Raw genomic sequence first — 25,065 nt, forward strand, 5'->3', positions numbered from 1 at the left:
AGCTGAATCCACCCAAAGACGGACCCACCCAGGGAGCACACGAGTCCCGACTCCCCGTCTGCCTCACCAGCCATGTGGCCTGTGAAGTGCGGCCCGGAGCTTCGGGTGACGTTCGATATCGTACGATCAAAGGCAGTCCTGGCGGAGAGCCGCCTCCTGGTCTGCCTTTGCCCCCACTCCGGGCACCTGGTGGAAAGGCTGGGCGCTCGGGTGGCCTCAGGCCCTGGAGGGGCTGGGCAGGGGGCCCAGGGCGAGCATCACTACACTCAGGATTCTTCCTTGTCCTCGGGACCCATCTCCACAAGGCACTCGGTCTTTTTCTCTTAAAATATTACTTTAAAACCATCCTCAGGCTAAATTACAGACAGCTAACTAAATCATCAGGGTTGAGTGGGGAGTGTCCACACAGGGCGATCTCCTAATTTGACAAGTGACACCAGCTGTGGTTTAGGACCATGGCTCTCACCCCCGCCCTCTGAGAAGCCAGTCTGCCACACAGTGTCCACCACAGGGCTTCCCACAAGGCCATGCATGATCCCCTACAGTGGTGGACAGGGCCCAGCCCCTCCTCTCAGCCACAGGCAGAGGCTGGCCTGGATGGGGAGTGGGCTCTAGGCAGAGCTCCTGGTCCTCGGGACTCCGCCACCTTGTCTGTGCAGACACCTGTTCTGAGCCTGCACCAGCCCCAGGCCACGAAGGCCGGGCTCACGGCTGCTGCCGACACCTACACAGGTGCGCACACGCACTCTCACACAGAATCACACAAACACACGCTCAACGACACACACACATACACAATCACACACGCACACTCATACACATACATGCATGCCCACAAGCAAACACACGCCCTCACACACTCACACGAGTGCAGCCCAGCATGGGAGACCTTGCTCGCCTAGGCGTGGCAGGCACAGGCGGGGCAGCAGCCTGGAGCTTTGACTATAGTATCGCCAAGGGCATTTTGCCTCAAGATGGTGAGCTGAGCTCAGGGGCCACCCCTTCCTTGTCTCATTAAATGAGGGTCAAGAATAAATCAGATATAAACCCAAAATAGTGAAGAGCCCGTGGGAGTCAGGAGGCCTTGGCAGTCAGAGATTTCAACAAATGTTCCACAAACATCTGGAAGATGCAAACTGATAAGAGCAAGCAGCAGCACCAAGGAGGCGCAAAGTCCGCGGCGCCCCGCCTCCCCAGGCCATCCCTGCGAGTCTCGGGCGCCAGGGCCACGGGCGACGAGGGCCTCTGTGACGGTCCAGTTCTGGAGCTCCTGGAAGGCTAGCTGGCTGCCCCACAGGGAGTCCAGGAAGAAAAGCCCTCCGCTCAGCACTGAAGAGTCCATCCCGCCCAACACCAACCCCCAGCTCCCGTCGGCCCCACGCCCCCCTCAGCTCACTCAGCCCTCCGCTTCCGCATTCCCTGACGAAGCGATTCTTCACCCACGTTTCCATTGACAAGGTGCACAAGACAGCAGAGACATACAAGGGTGATCTGTCTCCCCAGTCACCCGGCAAGCTCACCAGGGTCCTCCCTCGGGCCTGGGGTCTGCCACTGCTCCTACAGTTGGAGACAAGCCCACAAACACACGGATGGGCCCCCTTTCTGTCTTTACCAGAAAGAGACCCACACCCCACAAGGCTCTGCAACTCGTTTTCCACGGAAACATCACAACCCGCCCCCTGGCCAGCAGCCGGGCTGTCGTCTTTCCACGTCATCTATGCACAAATGCACGTGGATGGACAGTTTACATAAACGGACAGGAGACACACCGCTTTATTCTTAGAGCAGTCGTCTTTTTCTTTCTTCTTCCTCCTCTCCCCACATCAATCATCCAACAGGTGATCTTTTGCATGGGGACAGGCTACAATTTTCTCCATTTTCTCACACACATACACTCACACAGATATATACACGTAGATACACCCACACACACCCCCCAGGTGGTCACTGTTTGCCTGACAAAAATGTGATTTTATCAAACAGTTTTCTCAGTATCTTACTTTTCTCATTCAACAGTATTTCTTGGAATATTCCATCGTGTGGTTGTGCCAAAATTTAGCCAACCGCTCCCCTACTAACAGGCACAGACTTTCTTCCCGTTGTTTCATCACCAGGACCACCGAGCGCAAGCATCCTTCCGTGCTGGCACCTGCGCTCCTACGGGGCACAGTCCCGGGAGTGCGCGCCGAGGCCAGGGACCTGTGTGTGTGTTTCCCGTTCCAGAAAATGGAAGCAAATGATTTCCAGAGGCTGCACTGCCCGCCCCTCCTCCAGCCTCGGCTGAGAAGACTGTCCCCTTACAGCCCTCCTGCGCAGACATCGTCTTTCTACCTATTGCCACTCTGGGTAAACAGTGCAAGCCCTCTCCATAGCGCTTGTGCCCCCTCTCCCCAGGATGGACCAGGGAGTCTGAGCATCTCTCCCTTCCAATTTGCTCCCCTGTGCTGCCCAGTCTGTGTCCAGCTCCTACACTTGTCTTTCTCTCCAGTTTGTGAGAAGCCTCTGGATAACAGAAATATTATTACAGCTGTCAGATGTTACACATGTTTCCAAAACTCTCATTTACTTATTGACTTTACTGATAGTATCTTTATCCAATCAGAAGTTTTAAATGTGACACTGTCCGATGTGTCCTTCACAGCTCCTGGGGATCCTGGACCTAGGAGGAGGGGCCCCTGATGCCGAGGCCATCCCGGCAGAGTCCTTGCTTTCCTTTTTACATTCACACCTTGAGTCCATCTGGAATTTATCTTCCTTTCACCCTTAAATATGAACAGATAATTCACCAGTCATTTAGGGAAAAGTTGAAGCAAGAAAAAAAATGACCAAGATAAATAGAAAAACTGACCCCAGAAGAAACAGAGGTAATTCCAGCACCTCTACCAAGAGCAAGAGAGGATGGAGACCCTAATGGCAGCAAACAGCACTGACGGCTGCCAACACAGGCAGTCAGGCCACAGGAGGAAGTCCTGCAGTGCAGGCAGGCAAAAGCCAAGACCAAAGCCAGAGGGACCGAGGGTCTCGCGGAGTAAATCTTAGAGAACAAAGGTGGCCCTAAACGGACTCAGGAATTCCACCATCAGGGACCAGAAGGGAATGATGATGATGATGACAGGAGGAAGAGGAGGAAACTTCCCCCAAATGAACATACAAGACTTTAAAATGAAGGGGTCCCCTATGTGCCAACTGGGATAAATTTTTGAAGTCCCACAATGTATGCTGGAGAGGATGTGGAGAGAAGGGAACTCTCACACACTGCTGGTGGGAGTCAAACTGGTGCAGCCACTATGGAAAACACTATAGAGATTCCCAAAAGACTCATGAATAGAACTATCATACGATCCAGCCATTCCACTGCTGGGTACTTATCCAAAGAGCGTAAAAAGACGAATGTGTAAAGATACATGCACCCCTATGTTCACTGCAGCATCGTTCACAACAGTCAAGACTTGGAAGCATCCTAAGCGCCCATCACGGGACGAACGGATAAAGAAGATGTGGTATATATACACAATGGAATACTACTGAGCCATAAGAAATGATGAAATCCGGCCATTTGTGACAACATATATGGACCCTGAGGGTCTTATGCTAAGCAAAATAAGTCAGAGGGAGAAAGTCAGATACCGCATGATCTCACTCATAAATAGAAGAGAAAAACAACAACAAACAAACACATAGCAATAGAAATTGGATTGGTGGTTACCAGATGGGAAGGGAGAGGGAGGAGGGCGACAGGGGTGATTAGGCTCACACGTGTGGTGATGGATGGTAATTAGTCTTTGGGGCGATTAGGCTCACACGTGTGGTGAGGGATGGTAATTAGTCTTTGGGTGGTGAACATAACTTAATCTACACAGAAATCAAAATACATAATGATGCACACCTGAAATTTGTATAATGTTATAAACCAATGTTACCAGAATAAAACGTCCCACACTAGAAAATTCCAGAATGCCAGACTGAGGAGAAGATCCTACAGTTTTAGAGAAAATCAAAATAAGACACCTGAAAGTGAGTGAGAAACAGGTCGGCATTAGGTTTCTCGTCAGCAACACAGGACCAGCCTGCCCTGTCATACTGGCTTCCGAGTTCTGAAGGAAAATTAACTTTGAATCAAGAATTCCATACCAAATCAAAGTACCACGAAGGATCATGCAAGGGAGAGCAGGACTTGGGCAGGAGGGAGGGGAGAGACGGTGGGCTCAGAAGTGAAGACAGGGAGGTTGGGGTGTCGGTGGGAATCCAAGGGGAGACATCTGAGGGGCAGCTGAAGATGCAAGTCTAAGACTGAAGAGGGACGTGAGCTAGACAGCAGATGGGGGAGTTGTCTGTTAGGGGTGGTGCTGGACACCTCAGGAGATTTGAGGGTTTCAGCCCAGGAGGACGTGCAGAGTGAGAAGAGGGCCTGGGGTGCTGTGAGGAGCGCCAACCTGGGAGAAGGGGCTGAAGGGAAGGCAAGCAGGACAGAGCAGCGACACAGGAGGAGGCCGGCGAGGCTGGAGGCGTGGGAGCCAGGGCCCAGGAGGGGGTCACAGGTGTGAGAGGAAGGCCAGGAACCCCCAGTCTCTCTGCCCCCAGGTCCATTCACTTCCCCCAAACAGTTCCCGAACGCCCACCCTGTGCCTGGCACTCTGGACTAGACCACTCATCACTTGCCCTAACAGCCAGGCTGGGGCGTCTGGTGGCCCGCAGCGAGGATGGAGTCCTGCCCCAGGACTGGCACACAGAGCACCCGACCTGAGTGACACTTCACAGCCATCTACAAAGTGGCACTGGATGCCACCCGCCACCTCGCCTCTCACAAACAGCACACTGCAATGACACACTACACAGTAACTCACTATTCTGTCCAGTCCAGACTGTTCACTCGTCTCTAACACAAGGCTGCAAACAGCCAGCCGAGGAGAAGCTGGGTGTGGAGGACTGCACGGGGGGCGGAGCTGCACCATTGCCCAGCACTGCCAGGAGTCCTGGACGGCATTTCCTCGGCGGCACTCAGGAGGCCAGAGGAGTCTGGATGCCCAAGCAGATGCGGGTCCCCAGGCTCCACCCTGACCAGTTACTACCCAGCTGGACTGCGGGCAAACCCACCCAGCCCGGGTTGTCTCTGTTCCTTGTCGAGAGAATGTCGGATAAAAGGACTCGTGCCTGGTGGCCACCCCACCCGACTACAGGTGTCATCACATCATCGTCATCCCCACAGCCGCTGGGCCACCTCTGGGCCCTTGCAGGTCTCACACTGTGTTGTTTCCAGCACTGGCCCTAAAGCAGGGCTGACAAGTCTGGGCAACGATACTCCACCCCTCCTGCCCCCAAGGAAGGCACTGTCTGGTCATGGCCCCCTAGGCGGAAACTTCTAGACAGTCCTCTGGGCTGTCGCTGCCTGCCATGAGAGGCAGGAGATGGACTCTGTTGACCAGCCTGGCCCTAAAGCGTGTGTCCACTGCTGTTAGTAACGAGGCCTTCCTCGGACCACACCCAAGACCTGCGACCTCACAGCCACTGTGCATGATGGCCCGGGTGGGGTGATGAACGCCATCAGACACAGAGCAGACGAGACCAGGGCCCGGGGCCTGCTCTCCCGCCTTCCAGTTCTTTCCTGTGCCTTGGACCCTGATCCTCCTGAGCTCACTGAGTGTCCTTGAATACAGCCGAGCGACCACACTTGAGTGATGCTAAAAGAACAGCAGGCAGGGTTGGGTGGGGGACATGGAGAGATGGCAGTCAGAGGTACAAACTTCCCATTATGAGATGGACAAGCCTGAGGATGGGATGTGCGGCATGTGACACAGTTAGGTCTGTACTGAATACTAGAAATTTGAGAAGAGTAGATCTTAAGCATTCTCACCATACAAAAAAAAAAGGACGTGTTACTATGCTACTAACCCGACGGTAGCAATCATCTCACGATGTATATGTACATAACGTCATCCCGCTGCACACCGTACATGTACACCATTTTACCTGTCAATCACACCTCGGTGAGGCAGAGGGAAAGCCCAGCAGAGAGCAGAGGAGGACGAGGAGACTGGTACCAGTGGGTAGGACACTCCGACTCCAGCAAGCCCAAGGCCAAATGTCGCTGGCACACGGAGATGAGCACACAACAAAAGTGACCACATGACGACGACCATGGGAAAGCACCGCATACACAGGTGGCTTCCAGCAGAGGTCTTGACTGGAAAGGCCAGTCACTCCAGGGCAGCCCCTCCCAGACAGACACCTCTGCACACCCCGAGCAGCCGTGGCACGGCCACCAGACCCACACTGCATGCCTGTGAACACTCATGGAGCTGAGGGACACACCCAGTCTGCGGAGGCGCTGCCCACAGCATCTGGCGCCTCCTCCTGAGGGCCTCCCAACCACCCCTGAGTGACAGCAGTTGTGGCTGCTAGCAATTCTGCCAAATGTCACCTCCTCTGGCTCTGGCTCTGGCTCTGGTCTTGTCTATGAAAGAAGTCACCTCTGACATCAGTTACACCAGCCCAGGAAAACATCGCCTGACAGCTCCACCTTGCCTCCACATGTCCCATCAGCAACGGTTTGCTGCCACCTGCTCACGGCAGCAGTGCATTTACGTGACAATGACAGGATGCTGTCCCCATGGCCCCAACTCCCCGGGCCAGGGTCGGGCCAGGAGGTTCTCAGCGCAGTGGCACTGGGAGCCTCCAGACGTCCGGGTGCCTCCCTCTCTCGGGAGTCCACACGCAGTCAGTTTGAGAAGCACACTTGTGACCCCCAAACACAGCGCTCCTGTCCGGCTGGCTGCGCCTGGCCCCAAGGTCCTCCCGCCCACCAACGGGGTCTACGCTGCGGAGATGTCCCCACATCTGTGTCACCTACAGTAAGGGAAGGCGGGCCTCAGGATCCTGCCCTCAGCCCCCCTGAGACCCCAGTGTCCTGCCTCACTTTCCCATAAACAAGCAGAGCACAGTCCCACAGGACAAACCTGAACTCGGTCCTGAGGCGAGCAGGCAGGGAGCCCCCATACCCTTCTATGCTCATCATCATCTGCTAACGAGGGACAGAGCCCGCACAGCATGTCCCAGCTGGTGCCAGAACTTGGCACAGAGGTGCAAGGGGTGAGGTGTGCCCTGACTCCAGGATAGCTACCCTCCCTTGGGGCAGGCATCACGGACATGACCCACGAGCATGGGGCCAGTGGACAGGTCGGGGCAGACAAACAGCCATGCTCTGCTGAGGCACCCAAATTTTCCACCCACGTCGTTAAGCTGCTAGTTGGGACGGTATCTCCAAATACCAGATGGAGCACCTTACCTGCCCAATTTTTACTCATCTCAATGACCTCTAATTTTCTCTAGAAATTGAAGCTCTATGGAAATCAAAACGCCTGGATTTGAAACTTTCCTTGCTTTTCAAAAAGCCTGGGGGGGAGGCAAGTTGTCAGCCAGCAGTGGAGGCTCCGGGGGATGCTGGTCTCAGGGCAGCACCTCTGCCCACAAGGCCCAGCGCCCTCCGCTTGGCCAGCATGGGGCACAGCAGTGAGGACATGCGGCTCACACAGCAGGCCCTGTCCACACAGATCAGGCCAGCTGCTCCCTACGTGGCTGCACAGCCGAGCCCCAGTCATCCATGGAAGGTGTCCCCATGGTCGTATGTGGCAGCTCTGGGCCTCGTGCTACCTGAAGGAGACAAGCAAGCAGACACAGAGGTAAGGAGGGGTAAGGAGAGCTGGGAGAAACCTGGAGCGGTCAGGATGGGGGCCGGCCCGGGTCAGGGCCACTCTGACCAGGTGATGCCAGGAAGCGCCAGGGAGGGAGGGAGCCCTGGGATCCTGGGCGATGAAGGTCCAGTCACACATCTGATGCCAGCCCCTCTGGCTGCACTGTCCCCGGGCCCCCTCTTTCACTCGAGGGTTTCCCTGTAGCTCATGTTCCCCTTTGCCTTGGCAGAATCAGGCAATTCAGCCTTAGGTACAAATGCCTTTCCAAAACCAATGGGAAACAAATTCACCTCGCTTCAGACTTCCAACCTGCATCTAGTCACCCAGGAGCCATCTCTCTTTTCCCTCTTTCATTCCAAAGGAAAACGACTCCTGCTCAGCCTACCCACTCACCTGAGCAAGTTCAAGAACCTGCAGCGCCTGACCCACAGCAGCAGATGTGAGGGCAGCACCAGGGCCGCCACAGTCCAGCAGAGACAGACATGCAGGGAACACACAGAGCAAGCAGTTTACGGGGGACAGGGAGCCCCGAGCAGCAAGTCTCCTGCTTGCTTAAGTTAAGGGGGTAGGGTGGGAGGGCCGGAGGGGAGGAGACAAGTCCAGAAAAAAAGCTGGTCCTCTGAAAGGAAAAGGAAGGAGAACCCAGAAGGAGGGAAGGGACTGCACGCATGCTCAGGGGATGGGGGACAGCGGCTGGGGTGCAGGGGGCTGGCCAGCAGGGAAGGAGGGCCTCCTGCAAGTCCAGGGGCCCCCTGCAGGTGTGTAAGCACAGAGGGACACAATCAGGCTGCATCCAGGGAAATAACGTGGTGACACTTGACATGCTGGCGATTATCAAGAGATATCAAGACCTCAAATACTCCTTGTGCACACAGAGCCCCCACCCACCCCCGGGCCTGCCCGCCCTGATACCACGGTCTGCCTCTGCCAGGCCTCCACACGGTTCCTAAACTCCAATTCCAGCCTGCCCTTCCCTGCACCCCCCGCACTTCCAGAAAGCCCTTGAAGGGTCTGCTCCCTGCTCCCACAAGAGAAAGCTCCCGGGGCACAGGAGGCCACCTCGGCTGGAGCCAGCCCAGAGCCCAGCCAATGCTCAGGCCGCCCTGGCTCTGCCGGGCCTCTTCTCCACCCAAAATGCCCTCCCACCACCTCCTTCACCTGGTCCCCGGCCCTGGCCGGCAGACTCCAAGCAGCCCTGTTGGGCCCCAGGTTGGGTGCCGCACCCTTTCGGGGCTCCCCTCAGCTGCAGGGTCACCCAGTCATACCTCCACTGGAAACCACAAGATCCTTTGAACCCCACACCAGCAGTGCTGCCACCCAGAAAGAGGGAGGACAGAATCATGCTGCTGAACCAAGGAGCTGACGGTGGGGGATGGCCACATCCCCTTCATGGCCTGGCTGCAGGGCAGCTGGTATGGCAGTAGAGGGGTTCAGTCCCAAGGCAGGTGGGGGGGTACCCAGCAGGAAGCAGGTGAGGGGGCACGCCACCAGCCAGGAGCACGACCACTTCACTGGGCTGGGAGGTTAGGCGGGAAAAAGGTGGTAGGACCTGGGGTCGAGGACACAGTATTGGGAGAATCAGCAGCTCACAAGCCGCGTCATTTGGGGAAAGAGAATGACATGATGGGACTTGGGAATTGGGACGACAGTCCTAAAGAGGAACAATGCTGCAGAAGGCCAAGCTCAGCAGTGACCCACGCAGCTGAGCTCTCCTTGTAAGGACAGGCCTTGTAAACTGAATACATGTGCACGCACACATACACATGTGTGCACAGTTAACATATTATATAATTAATATAATATTATATTAACTTGATATATAGTACATGTCATTATATACATTTATTTATATACTGATATTAACATACATATACATACACATTTTATATAGATGCATACATGTATAGTTATTGTATATTAAACATCTTTTCCTTTAGAGTTAGTAAACATTTATGTGAACTATGGGATTGAGGGTAACCTTGTGTTTCCTAAGAACCACCTATCTTTAAAAAAAATCTAATAGAATTGATGTTTGATGGGTACAGAGCTTCAGTTTTGCAAGACGAAAAAGTTCTAGAGATCAGTTGCACAACAATGTGAATATACTTAACACTCCTGAGCTGTACGCTTACAAATGGTTAAGCTGGCAAGTTTTATGTTATGTGTTTGTTACCACAATTAAAAATAATTTTTTTTTAAAGCTAGACATATACACACACACAAATCCAATGAATTGTCCAAACTGCTTATTACATGGACCGTTCCCTTGTCCCCAACTTCACAGAAGCATGCTAAGTGTCATTCTCCACCGAGCCTTGCAATCCTGGTTCAGAAAATAAGGAAATGCACCAGTTTAGACTTCCCAGCACACAGCAGCCACTTACCACCAAGGGAGGCCACCGTTTGGTGGCATCTCCAGGATGCGACAGAACAAACAAATGTTTGTGTCCTGATACCCTGAGAAAATGACTGGAAGTGACTGAGACCAACCCCCCCCCACTCCCCCCCAGCACACACATCAGGACGTTTCCAGTAGACTGGTGGTAAGTGAGCTGTCACCTGAACACGTGACTGCCACGCAATGTTCTGATGAAGGAAACAGTCTGAGAAGCGGGCGGAAGGGCGCTGCCTCCCTGGACCGCCTTTCTCCATCATCGCAGTGAAAACACACGGCGAGTGGAGCTGTAGCGGGAGACAAATGACTCTGGCTCTTCGTTTTAGCATATTCTAAAAATGCAATTTACAATTCAGCAATATCCTTTCTTTTTATGTAGTCACTACAACACAAACAGGCCTCTTTGTTATCTCTAAGTGCATCTGCATGCAAACACGCTCTAGCTAGGAAAACCTAAGTTCTGGGGGAATCGAAACCCATTTTTTAAATTTGAAAGAGAAATGAAAAGAAAGGAGAAGGAGAAAATAGGAGAGCATAAAAGTACACTTGCATCACATGCAAAAAAACATAAAGGAAAGCTGACTTCGTTTCCTCGCCCTACCTGATAAATGACGTACATAACTTGTCCCCGGTGGTTTCAAAATTACTATTTAAGTTTGATGACTGTGCAGTGGAACCAAATCCATCGTGGTCCGAATGCAGTGTCACTTACTTTAATGCTACAGGAAATGCTAGTACTCTGCACTCTATGACAAGAGGGATTCTCAACCTGGGACTAGCGACATCAAAACGTCCCAGGGTGAGAACCCCAGGCAGCCTCCAGCGTGTGCGACTCCTGCTGAAAGGGCATGTGGTGGAGGCACGACCACCAAGTCCACGTAACACACACATCCTCCATGGGCCAGGACTGGCTGGCTCTGTACGACACGCAGCTCAGGGGCTGCTCAGGCCCCCAAAGCAGAGTGATGCAAATCACACACGGCCCCAGCGGGTGACAGGCCCAGATTTCACCTGAGGTCCCCCGGATCTCGGGACTCCGCACGGAATCAACCACAGCCAGAATCACACCAACAGAAGCTGGTTTCCTAAGCTAGGCAGGGCACGCACCCACGTAACAGATTAAAATTAGGCACCCTAATTATTAAACTGTCACCGTAAAAGCCGGGGATGCCATTTTTTAAAAAAAAAATGAATAGGAGAATTAATGGATTTCTTTATTTGTTTGCATTTGTGATACTCAGGCTGTCTTTTATTATCAAGGCAGTCGTAAAAAAATGCTTCTGCCACGTATGCAAATTAATCATTAGTATTTTTCCCAATTACAGTAACTGCTTATTTGTATTGCTGATCTATTCTCCCAATTTAGTTCCCTTAATACTAACGATATTGGCAATTCTTTAATAAAGACACTCAGGCAACACAAGAGAGAGAGAAATGATCTTCATCAGACACCTTTCTCATTCTGTAACTGCAGGACCACCCAGTAGTGACCTAGGTCAGTCCCACCCCGGGACTAGCTAACCCCCTGGAGTCACAGGGCTCTCATCTCTATGGGTCCAACAGGAGTTTGAGCACAGAGGGCCACAGGGAGCAGGTCTCCCAGACTCCTCCCCAGAGACCCCCCAGAGCTCCCGTGGGCCAGGCAGGCTAGGAGAAGCCAGCGCACCCCAGGTAGGGGCTTTCTCTAACAGCTTATATTTTATCTAAAAAATCAGGTGAAATGTCCACTCTGCTGCCTAACACACCCACGTCACACGCATGTGTGTTCTAGTATTACGGAGTTTTACGTAACTGCCCAGCTTGCTGATTTCACTCCCTCCTCACCAGTCTTCAATGCCCAGGAAGACACACCCATTTCCTGTGGCGGCCCCCTCACCAGCTCCAACCCAGCAGCACAGGCGGAGGGGCCACGCCAGCTCCCTCGTGTCCCATGCCCCGCGCCCCCCTTCAGTGCCCTCGCCACCATCACCCGCCGGAGGCCCTGCACTGCTCCGAGCCTCCGCTTCCTCCTGTAAAGGGCGCAGTCACTCAGCAGACCCTTGTCATTCACACTTCACCTCCGAGGTTTGACAGTTTGTGAGAAAACTTCCCTGTCTGTGAGTTAGGAATCCGAAAAGGAAGAGATTAACACTGGCTGTTGGGAGATCGTGCCCGGCGGACAGGGGCCAGAGCAGGGGCAGGGGCCTGAGCCCAGGGGCCTCTTTCTTAACTCAACCAGAACAGGTGTCTCGGCACTGGCTCCTCCGAGAATCACAGAGAAGTCCACAGCAAACACATTTGCCCCAGGGAAGCAACAAAGAAAAGTTCATTTTCAAATCCACCACGCTGAAAGATTGCCTGATAATCAATGACAATTTATTCCTTTCTGTTCCAAATAAAACAGCACCACATGGATGCCATCTCCACAGTTCAGACATCAGCTCTGGCACCCCGGCCGCAAGGGGCCGAGCTGGCAGCAGCCCCCATGGCCTGACCCGGCTCGTGGCTCTCCTGCAAAGACGGCTGCGGCGGGGGCATCCCGGATACTGGAGAAGAAAAAAAGGGCCATGAAGAGGCCTGGGCGACTCCAGCTGACCGACAGGCTGCAGCCCTCCATGGCGCTCCCCGGGTTCCTCCGGACCAGCCTCCAGACCACACCCGGGCCCGGGAACATAACCACAGGACCCTGTAACAGCAGAGCTGCAGCCTGGAGGAAAGCCTGCGCCCACACCAGCTGCAGGAGTAACTGTTTAACTTTCATGAGAAAAACCAGCCAGAGTCTAGAAGACAGAGAACCACGTCCCAGGGGCCCACGGGAGCCACCCTGGCCCCAGGGAAGCTCCCGCCCCTTTGACTGGACAACACAGACTGAAACTCCCCGGGGCAAGACCACTGACGGAGCACACAGCCCCGTTCTGAGAAAGCCAAACTTGGAGAGATTAAAAACAAAGTATGTACGCTAACAGATGAGGAACTGGGGGAGAATTGCACTCCATGGAGGGAGAATTTCATCACCCCAACCGTCATCAGATGCCCTCCTTCCAGAAACTCCGCTGCTCCTCATTAAGCGGTGGGTGGCTGGAGGTGAGCGGCTGAAGTCAGCCGAAGAGGAATCACGAGAGCGGAGCCAGACTTTCATATTGCACACACGCCCCTGCTTGTGCGTACACGTCTGCACGTGTGTGTACACACCTGTCATGTGTGCAGGGGGTGGGGAGGTGCACTTGCCAGGGCTATACATCCCAGAACTTAACTGTGAGCTGCGGCAGAGAGGGAAAGAAGGGCCGGGTACCACAAGGCCTGGACGAGGTCGCCACTGAAGCAGCTGTCCAGCCCACAAGCACCAGTGTGGCCACAGCAGAGATGGCCCTACAGGGGCTAGCAAGGGGCCAGGGTATCTCCCCGCCCAGCCAGGCCAAGAGGCCACCTCCAGTCTCAGCACCGCCATACAGGCTGCTGGCTCCTCACACTGTCTGGCTGTTCCCCTGCCCAGCAAAGGCCACAGGGCCAGCCACCACCGACACAATGCACAGGAGGGCCTTCACCTCCCACCACTCTGAAAGGCCCCCATCTCCCCCAGAAGGCAAACTTCCTTGGGGGGTTGTGGGTGTGCAGGTCTGAGGTTCTCCACCTCGCACACCTTCCACACCTTCCACACACACGTGAAAGGGCCCAGTGTTCCGTTAGTAGGAATAGCTGCTGCCTCTGAGCGCACACCTGTGCCAGGCCTGCACCCCCGCTGTCGGGACATCACACTTAATCTTCACAACAGCTCGGCCAGGTCAGGGGTTCTTTGCTCTGACTGTGCAGAAGAGAAAACTGAAGCCGGGAGAGGCTGGGTAAATCCTTGGCAGCAGCTGGTCCGCGGCTGCACCAGGAGCGCAGCCAGGCCCCTTTCTAAAACCGAGCCCCTCAGTGCCCTGCTTTTCCGACCCCCGAAGTGCATCCCAGAATGCGCCGCACTTCCGCCCAGGGGCAGACAGCTTTACCGTGCACTCCCACTAGTGCGTAAGAGAGGTGTGGGCGCAGAGCCGCTGTCGGCAGCCTCGACATCAGCTGGCAGGAGCAAGGGTATCCGAGCCACAGGGGTGCTGGGGACTAACAGACAGTAGTTAATAGCAGGACAGCACCCAGCACTAAAGAAATACCACAGGAGGCAGCTGGGCGGGTCCTTCCCAACCCATGGGCACCTGAACCCAAGGAAGGGTAACCACCCCTCCATCTCACGCCACGCAGCAGGTGTAAGAGAGGCCAGCGGCCTCCTCATCTCGCTTGATCCTGACAACAATCCACCAGGCAGAAATTCTCAGGCCCACCTTGCAGATGTGCAGACTGAGGCGCAGGGAGGCTGGATAACTGACACCGACACACCGGAGGGTGCTGAAGCCCAGACTGCCCATCTGTCTGATCCCAAAGTACATTCCTTCCAATGCATCCCTTGCCTGCAGGAGGCAGATGAGATCGGGGGTGGGGGGGAGGCTTCCGGAACTGCCAGGCCTGGGCCACGTTCCAGCCAGCAGGACTTGCACCCTGCCTTCTCAGAATGCCACCTGATCGGCAATGGACACCTCGGCAGCGGCAGGAGAGCTGCTGTGGGTTCACTGCCCTGCCAGAGCATCATCAGACAGCTGCCCTGGTCCTCTTCGGTTGCCTAGGCCCATCGCACCAAGGGCAATGGGACCAGTCAGTTAGAGGTACCCACCAGCATGGGGAGGCCCAGCCCCTTCCATCTTGTGGCTCCACTGTCCCCACTCCGAGGGCCCTCCATCCAGTGAGTCAGCCATCAGAGAGAGAGAGGGGAGGACTCTTCCTGACGAGCTTCTGTAACCTCGTCCACCTTGCCAACGGGTCAGTTCCAGCCACATGCCCCTGACTTCCAGGGCCCAGGGTATGCCCAGGAAGAAGGAAACACAAGAAGGCCGATGGGCCCCACATCCACTGTCACAGAAGTCCTGGTCAAGGCCTCACTTCCAGACCCTGCTGAGCCCCTCCCTCCCCTATGAATGGGGACCATCCTTTCCTCCACAGATGCTGCTGTGGGATTCCACAAGACACAGTGGGCCCATACAACAGGCTGTTCAGGAACTGCCGCTGGGGCTGTGGAGAGCGAGGGGCTCCATGGAGCATGCTGTCTGCCATTCCCTCCTCAGCATCCAGCCTCTCTCCCCTTCCTTCCCGCCAGCAGTAATTTCATATGAGGGAAGCTGACTTCCCAGCAAGCTTCTGGAAGAGGCTGAGCCACTCTGTGCATTCCATACCCCTAGCCACAGTGACAGCTCAGAGGTGGACAAGTGACCTAAGCCAGACCAAGCACAGTAAATCCAAGGCTTCCACTAGGACAAAGATGCTGTCTTTCCTGGTAGGCATGAACCAGGAAATGCGTAGCCCTGAGAGCAGCCGGCAGGGCCATCTTAGGACCAGGAAGCTAACTCTCCCAAGATAGGGAAAAGAAACAAGTTTTTGTCGACATGGTGGAGGAGCTGGATCAAGCCACACCTGAATGCTTTCTTTACCTAAACTTTCCCAGAAAGCAAGTCAATCAATTCCCTGGAGGACACAGTACTCTCTGAACCTGCCACGGAGAGATCCTTTTTGATGGAGAGCTACCAGAAACATCTTCCTGCTCAATACTGAGAGCTGCTCACAAACTGTTCTCTTAAAGCATCTTCCCCATAATCCCAGAGAGGACACAGTCTAGTCCCTGGTGTCCCTGCTCCTCCATTCACCAGAGACCACCTAGGGACCTACAACATGGTCACACCTGCCCCTGCATACACCCCCACAGAGCCACCTGTGGAGGGCTGTGCCCATGGGGCACCAGAAGCACCCAGCTGCTCTCATGTCTAAGTCCTTCACCACCCTCCCTAGGGAGCACTGACGCTTCGCCCTGCCAGGAGCCAGTGCCAGACCTGCAGCCCACTACACCCAGAGCCCAGGCACCCAGGCCACACAGGTTCCCTCGAGCCACTGCTGCCACATGGAGTCATCTTCCGACAGTGGCAGCGGGCGAGGAGCACTCTATCCTTAAGGCTCCCTGCTGGCGCGTGATAAAGAACAGTGAAGAGATGGGAAACCTCATCTGCAACATGCATCCACGTCACCCCAGGTCCACGTCAGCCTGGGACGGTCCCCTTTCCGGGAATATCAGGAAGTGTCGTGGACAGCACAGACCCGGCACGAAATGTCCATCACTCCAGTTCATGCATCACCCTCCGGGCCAGGGACCTCAGCACCACTGGCCTAGGGACGAATCATACCACAGCCAAGGCGCTGGTGCAGCAGGACAGCCACCGCTGTGGCCAGGCCCCGTGTGCCGGGCCACAGACACTCGGCCATTCAGGTGCCTAACACACACAGTGGCGCCCTCGGAGCTCACAACATTCCACTTGCAGCTGAACAGGTGCTGCTGAGCTTTCAAGAACAGGACCTCTGTAAGCCATGAAACAGTGCCCATGAGGACAGAGAACACCTCGCTCCCAAATGCAAGTGAGGTCCTTGGGAGAGGCTCCCCCTGCTGCGACCTCAGCAGACACAACAGAGACGCCCTGAGCTGGTGCAGAGGCCTCAGGGAGTCCTGCAGGGACATACAGACATCAAAGGCCCAGGCAGCAATAGTCCCCTAGCAGACGACATCCGACCTGAGACCTGCTTGCAGGGAGGGGAGAAGGGCCGAGCGTCAAGGAGGGGCTCACACGCCCAGCACCCCCTTTTGACCTCCCCTTGGCCGCGGGGAGGAGGCCTTCTCCTATCCTACACGTAGGACACCGCACACACAGAGGCGAGGCACCGCCAGCCAGACCACAGGGTCACAGTAGAGCTGGGCTCTCAATCCAGGTCCGACTTGACACCCACCTTCAGTCCTCAGCACCCCTGAGCCATGAAAAACAAAAGGTCTGCACCTGCGGAAACCCCTCTTTATGCTATAGGCAAATGAACACCCCGATAAACAGCATCAGCACATCCCCAAGTGAGACCCTTAGCCCCATGCCCCTAAGGAAACCAGCTGGGATAAGCAAGCACCCGAAATAGAAGCAGAGTCCTTCCACCCGCCTTGCTGCTCTCTCTGCTTCGTCCTCTACTTAATTAGAAGAATTCTGAAAATAACAGCTTCCAAAAAATGCAACCCACATTTGGAAGAACACTATCCATTCTGACACAGAAAGACATCGTCATCCTGGGGAAGGAGTCAGGCACACATCTGACACTGCTGTCTGTAAATTGCACATCCCGAAAGGTCGACTCTCCCATCAGCCCAGGGGGTGAGCTGGCCGCTCCTCTGCTGGGGCCTGATCTCGCCTGAGGCTCGTGGCCGCTGGCGGCAGAGGAGGCCACTAGCAGCTGCCAGAGAGGCAGGCGGGCCAGCCCAGCCTTCCTTGGGGATTTCAGCAGGAAGCACAGTAGGATGTTGCAGGTCGCCGGCACCCAAGCTGACAACTAGGGATGCGCTCAGGCTGCTGCCTGACTGGCCAGGTGATAAACGTTCAAAGGAAATAATCTGCTTCAGAGAAGGTTCTCACAAGGAGACAGCAGTAAGAAGTAAGCGCCCCAGTGATGTCTCCTTCAGTGTGCCCCTCCAACCTGGAGCGCCTGGGAAGGAATTACGACACAGCCCTTATGCTGGCCAAGAAAGGTTTCCAAAGAATGAGGACTGAAACCACCTATTATGACCTTTTCAGTGCAAGAGGCTGGTTCAGGTCCCTTCCAGAATGTTCTCTACACTGACTCCCATGGAGCTCAGGTCCTGAGCTACTCTGAGTCGTCCCAGATCTAGAAGAGGGCCTGACAAAAAGGAAGCTCTCAGTCACACTGGCCAAATGAAGAAGGAAAGCAGCTGCCACCTCACTTCACGATGTGGCCCTGGCGGGTGGGGGGAGCAGCCAGGACCTCCGTGCCCGTCACGGAGCAAGCTGCCCTGGCTTCCCACCCAGAGCCCTCCACGACAGTGTCACAGGCCAAGCACACTCCAGAGAGGGGTTGGCTGCGCCAGGGCCACCTGGGGGCCCTCTGGGAGGTACCACGCATGTTTACTTCCGTCACCATGCTGCCCCAACCAGATGGACCAAGAGAGGCTGAGACATCACACCTCGCAGGGAACAGAAAGAAAAGAAGTTCAAAACCCTGGAGTAAACACCAGCAGACTGTGCACGCGGGACGAAGCAAGAAGTCCGTCCCAAGCCAACGCCCCAGCCAGCCCGCCCCTCTGATCTGCTCATCCTTCCTCACACACTCCAGCCTTAGAGCCCTCAGAGCCTGGCCACCAGCTGACCCGGATGGCTCTTCCACCCAGAGCTGCAGCCCCACAACTCTGGCTCTGGCTAAAAGGAACCACACCCATTCCCAGCACCCCTCCTGTCTTCCCCCTCACCAGGGCCCACCTCCTCCCCGGCCGCTGTCTCCGCCGAACCCTCAGCCCCCCATGGTCTGGTACACCTGTGTCTGTTTATCTTCTTCCTCCCTGTCCCCACCAACATCCAAGCTCATTGAGGGCAGTGGCCGGGTCTTCCTGATCAAGACTGGGGCCACAGGAGCTGCCTCTGCACCTGCCATCAAGTCCTCCATTGCAAGGAGCACTGGTCCGACTCCATCTTCTCAGCCCCCTCCCACGGAAAACTTCCTCCCTGGGGTGGGTGCAGGCTTTGCATTTGCAAAATAATAACTGATCAATCAGAAACTTTGAGGAAACACGCTCCCAACCACCCCCACCAAAGAAAGGCAGGGGAGGGGGGCACTGGTCACAAAAACTTCTCCTCCCAAGTCTGAAAAAGACCCACTCCAGCAAATAGCACATCACCCAGATGCCAGCAGCTCCCGAGGGAACACGCAATTCCATCACGGTCTGAACAACACTCCCACTTGGAGGGCCGGCTCAGGCTCTCAGGCCGTAAGAACCGATTTATTGTTTCAGGCTCAAACATCAATCCAACAAAAGCACTTGACTCACCCAGACGGAAGACTTCATAAACAACAGTGAACACACACAGCCGAACACTCACATTTTTAACAGAGCAGACTCCAAAAGGCTCATACACGCAACCACAGTGAGGTATCAGATTAAAGTTTTGAGTTTGAACAAGAAATGATGAAATAATGTCATTAATTCCAATTTGAAATAAACACAGGAAAACGCCTTTAATGAAAGCAGCGGCTGGCCACCTGGAACCCGAGCCCCGGCGCAGGACAAGCATGCGCACGCGCCTTGGCCGCGCACAATGGCCCCATTTGCCACTTGACAGCTGTGTGTTTCAGGCCCTTCTTCCTCTCATTCCTCTCTGCATCACAGAACCCACTTGACTTGTATTTATGGCATCTACTTAAAAGCACGTAATCTCCAAAATCAGGACCAAGACGTTCCCAGCTTGCAGCAGGGAGGAAACAGGCAATTCCAGAGCACAGGCAGAAACCCAGAGGGGCCAGGAGGCCAAGGACCAGCCCTCATCCAGGCTCTCCGCCTGGGGCCTACGCCGTGCCATTCATCCAGCCACTCATTCATTCATTCAGGGAGCACCCACACTGCCAAGCACGGGGCACGAAGCAGGCATGAGGCCCTCAAGGCCCCTCAACCCCATGGAGTCCCCAGCTGTTGAGAGGTGACACTAAGCCACTTATGTCACAAGGAGCTATAAATTACACAAGTGATCCTATTAGGACAGAGGAAAAAGGATGTTAGGCCAGGTTTAACAGGGAATCAAAGGATGAGTATGGATTGAGCACTCACAGAAGATGGAGATGAAAAGAGGTAGTTCCGAGAAATGGGAACGGCGTGTCAAAGGCCCTGGGGCCAAAGGCAGCTTACAGACAGCAAGGAAGCAAAGCAGGTGGGGGCTGGAGCCCAGCAGACAGGACAGGTGCATCAGATGAGGCTGGTGAAACAGAGGCTAGGGGCAGGCAGCCTTCCAGGATCCCAAGAACAATGGGAAGCGATGACAGGGTTTTGAGCAAGGAAAGGATGGGTACAGACCTGCTTTGGCCAAGACCCCTTAGGTACCATTTGCAGCACGGATTGTGCAAAGCCCGCCCAGACCCAGGAGGCCAACACCCCCTCAGAGGGTTTACGAGGGAGTCAGAGAAACAAATCCCCTAGATTTTTCTAATGCTAAGCATATTTATCAACTTCCTAAGAACTTGGTTTTTTTCTGCTTTATAAATAATAAAGTCGAAGAGCATTTTCCCCAATGGAAATACCAGGCTTTTTTTTTTAAAAAAGTATTACTATTAAAACGTAATACATGCTTACAGCAGAAATTTATACAATATCAACAGATATAAAAAGACAATGAGGGCCAGCCTGGTGGCAGGTGTAGCGGCTAAGTTCACGCACTGTTCTTCGGTGGCCTGGGGTTCACAGGTTCGGATCCCGTGCGCAGAGGTAGCACCGCTCATCAAGCCATGCTGTGGCGGTGTCCCATAGAAAACAGAGGAAGATTGGCACAGATGTTAGCTCAGGGCCAATCTTCCTCAAAAAAATAAATAAAAAATAAAAAGACAAGGAAAGCCTCTCACCCCCCACTTCCCTGAGACCCTATTGGGCCACCATTACCACTTTAGAGACTGAAGTACTTAAAAAGCAGAAGGGATCCTCTGGGTGAGCTTGGCACCTGCTTTCCTCACTTAGCACCCTGCACACTTCTGCCTCTCTATGAGCCTGTGCATAGATATTCCACACGATGGAAACATCAACATGTATTCAGTAAGTATCACCTTTATAAACAAGATAGCAATAACATCCTATACATATCTGGATTTCCATGCTGGTATCACATTCCTTCCTAAGAATAACTTCCAATGAGAAGAATTGCTGGGACAAGGGGAATGACCATTCAAAAATTTGACACACAAAACTTTTCTGCAGAGTAATTAAGTATTGACAATAATAATAGCCAACAATTACATTGGGCTTACTATGTGCCAGGCCCTGTTCTAGGCACTTTCCATATATTAACTTACTTAAATTTCACAAAAAACTATATGAGATAGGAAGTATTATTATCACCATCAATGGGTGTTATCAAACTCAACCTTTGCTAACACGATGGGCATAAATGTAATCTCCTTTCAGCTGAATTTCTTTATTAGTAAAGCTAAGTCTTTTCTATCATTAGCCGCTGTGATTTGAGTATTCATGTGCTGTGCTCATCTCACAATAGGGATGCTCATCCTTTTTCTTATTGGTTTGTAAAAGCTCTTTACATATTGCCTATTAAGCTCATATAGGCATAATACATTGCATATTTTTTTTCTCATTGTTTCTTAACCTCGCTTATGGAATCCTTTGCCAAAGAGACTTCAATTCTTATACTGTTAAATCTGTGAATAGTTTCTCTTTAAGGTTTCTGGCTCGGTTGTTATAATAAGAATAGATTAAATAAATGATTTTTCAAACTTTCTGGTCCTTGGAATGCTTTCTTCCAATAAAACCTTCAAGGCAATCCTACAGACAAAAAAGGGAACGGCAAACTGCCCTGGTTGAAATGGATGTGCAGCACCAGGCGCCCTCCACCACCCTCGCCCGCCCCCAGCAGCCTCAAGGGGAGAGCCAAGGATGGGATGCAACACCCACCAGCCAATATAATTAAGATCCCTTCCAGCTCTACAATGCCACACACATAACAGAAGACAGCACGAGAAAGCCAGAATTACTTCCTAGGCCCTACCGAAACCCAGAGTCAGCTATGACAGCTCCAACAACAGCCAACACAACACTACACCCAAAAGGTGTTCCAAATTGTCCTCTTCCCAAAGAGGCTGTGCTCTCCCAAACACTTCGATGATTATGAATTTCAACTTTAAGAGCATCACTGGCCAGGAAGCAGAGGCATGGGAAGAGGGAATCAATCCGGGACTTGATCCAGCAAGGGATATCAGCTGCTCCACTTCACTTCTATCTCAGCTTCCTCCTCCACAAAATGGGTACAGTAGGAGCCACCTCCTAAGGCTGCGGGGAGAGATAACTGAGACATATACGTCAAGTACGCACAACAGCATGTGGCCCAAGAAGATGCTCATTAAATGTCAGCTACTGGTCTGTTACAATTGCTAGTGTTATGACGTCTGCTGGGAAAGACATTCTGGTTTCTGCGTCGGCTGATGCAGATGCTGATGTGTCCCCACGGTTACGTGATGGGTCACAGTGGAGGCAACCTGCGCCTTGGACTCTCCTTGCAGGAAGTGAGTAGGAGGCGTGTCAGAAAAGGCAGCAGAGAGGCCACCAGCAGCTGCAGATGCGCAGCCCACCTTGTACCCTAAACAGGCCCCACCCACCCCCTCCTCACTCACATAAGCCCAAGAGAGGAAAAGCGACCTTATGAAGAGAACACACTGATCTTAGTTCAGTGGGTTTCCCCTAAGAAACGCTCTGTAAACATACGTTGCTGAGGTCTGTTAAAAGGCAGCCTTGCTTTACACACAGAGGCCCCCGTCTGACTTGGACGAGAAGATGCTGTACCCTCCTCTAAGGTCAAGGCCAAGAGCTCCAGGCCCGCTGCATACTCCAGCATATGCTGACCATCTGAGAGCGAAGCAAAGCCCCTCCAAACTGGATCCCTGCCGCCCGCCCAGGACCCACGAGGGCAGCTGCAAGCAATGGGGAGCGACTCGCCCGCTGGCTAGAGCAGCAGGGGCTCAGGCCCAGCTTCGCTGGCTGCAGCGCGAGGGTAAAATCCGAAGCTTCCAGGGAGGCTGGGCCGGCTGTATCCCCAGCTGCACAGTCAAGGATTCCGGTCCAGGGACCCAAAGCCCAGCCACAGGCTGTCGCCCCTCGGCCTCCCAGCAGCAGCAGTGGGCTCTCATTCCCTGCCTCTCCCTCGCTCCCTACATCAGGTATTAATCTATTACTCGTGGCAGCTTCTGAGCAATGAAAGCACAGCCGTTTTCAATAGAGAACAGTATGGACGAATTCTACAGGAGCAATGACATGTTTCTTCTGCTCTGGCAGTTAAGACGGCACAAAGTCCCTTTCCTCTGGTGCCACCCCCAACATCAAAGGATGAGAATTCAAAGCCATTCATGCTGCATTGAAACCTCACAATGAAGTTGGAAAATGGAAGTCGATTACTGGGCATAAATATGCAGTAGTTAAAAGGAAAGAGTTATAACGAAATTAAACTGCAGCAACCCCACGATGTGTGGAAACTTCCAGAACTAGAGTCCTCCTGGTAAACATCAAGAGGGGCATCCTTATAAAGCAGGTTTCTTGACTACTGAAGGTCAAGATCAGCCGCTCCAGCTGCACACAGCCACGGTGCCATGTTGTTCTGTCCATCTTGCTACAGTAACAGCCCCCAAGGCCTCTGGGAACATGGCATTTGGAGATGTTTATTCTGCATGGCTGCGAAGCTGCTGACCACAGAACATTCTCTCTTGGCTCAGGGCTGCTTAGGCCACATCTGTCCTTGGTCCCTAGGCCTTCCAGACCTCGAGTAGACCAGTCATCCACCCCCCTACCACCCCAGCCCCAAGGCTCCCCCAGGAGCACTCACGCTGCCAACAGTGTCCCATCTGCCTGCCTCATAAATCCTGCTTCTTTCCTGATTGATTACTGCTCTCTTTAGGATAGTATCTGATCTCTAAAATAAAAGCCCAGAACACAGAAAGCTAGAGAAGTCTTACAATGTGTCAGGGTGTGTGTTTTTAAGGCAGGAAAATACTTCCCTCCCACACAAATGTGAGTTCTGGGGAAAGATGCCACAGATCCAAGGGAGTGGAATATCTCGGAAAGCTTGATCGGAATTAAAAATAGATAATAGAACACAGATTGTAGAATTCTCAGGAGCTACCTGAAAAAAAAATTAAATCTCACATCTTTTGGATATCCAAAACTCCATTCTGATGAAACTTCTAACAGGGTGGCATTTTGCATTTCCAATTATAATAGAGTAATTGTGTTGCCATAGTTACTGCAAAATTCTGCAATAACTTTTGTTGCTTTGTAATTGCTGTAGTGTATATTTGTGTACAAGCAGCTGAGTTTTCTTAATTCCATCTCTCTCCCTCCTCCCCAGTCACCACCACCACCACCACGTTTCCTGGCTCGATTCTGAAACCACCACACCAGCTTTCCTAGGACAGTCCCTAAAATAATGCACCGAATTATCAGAAGCAATTAAAACTCCAGGCAACCGCGATCATATTACAAAAGAAAAAGTGAAACCAGGCCAAGGAGCAAACCCACCAGTAAGTATTCCCTCAAGCCTGCCGGGCTGGCGCTGGGCGAGGGCTGTTTACGCGTTTACTCCCAGGCCTGCCATGCTTAGGTGGTTTGTGGGAATAAACAGAAAAGCCGGAGTAAAGCGAGGAAAGTAACAGGCCCTGTCCCCCACCCCCCGACGAGGGCAGGCAGAGCCGCTCTCAGCAAGCAATTAGGCAGGTCTCTACAGTAATGCAATTAGGATTTAGTTAAGAAAGTCATTAGTTTTAAAATAACTTAAGTTTAATTTCTGCCACGCTTTATTTGAAAATTGTGTCACAGCAGGTCAATTTACAACATGCAATAAAGAAAACACTCATATCAGCGACTGCGAGTTATTACAAATTTTTGATGTGCATTAAATGAGTACACTGGGTTCCACCCCCGGCCTTGCCAACCGATACGCGCGGTCTCCTGCTACAACAGTGTCAAATAATTCAACGTTCAATGTAAATACGAGATAATTTGCTTATAATCCCGTGCTGTGTGTTTGCGATGCCGGGAAACGCGGCTCCCATCCTCCGGGCAGGACGGGGGGCCGCGGCTCGGCCCGTGGACATCCTGCGGGCAACCCCTCGGGGTCGCGGGCAGACCCCGCCCCTCCCGCGACGGGCCGGGGGCACCCCCGCCGGGGGACGGCGCGCCCCACGCCCCGGGCCCGGGAGGGACGTTTTTCTGCAAACTCACAGCCGTGACAAAGTTACATAAACGGCGCGGCGGGCTCCGGGGCCCCCGGCCCACCTGCCGAGGGCGCGGGGCGGCGTGCGCCCCCGGGGAGCGCCGGCCGCCCGCCCCCCGCCCCGCGGCGGCCCTCGCTCCGT

The 25,065-nt window shown here is 53.6% G+C and overlaps 1 protein-coding gene across 6 annotated transcripts in view; it reads right to left on the reverse strand.

Annotated features, from left to right (window-relative positions):
- Window positions 1–25,065, reverse strand: part of HDAC4 (histone deacetylase 4) — a 326,578-nt gene that overhangs the window by 301,155 nt on the left and 358 nt on the right. The window lies entirely within an intron of this gene.

Source organism: Equus przewalskii, chromosome 5 (assembly GCF_037783145.1).
Source record: "Equus przewalskii isolate Varuska chromosome 5, EquPr2, whole genome shotgun sequence".
In the NCBI taxonomy this organism is placed as follows: Eukaryota; Metazoa; Chordata; class Mammalia; order Perissodactyla; family Equidae; genus Equus; species Equus przewalskii.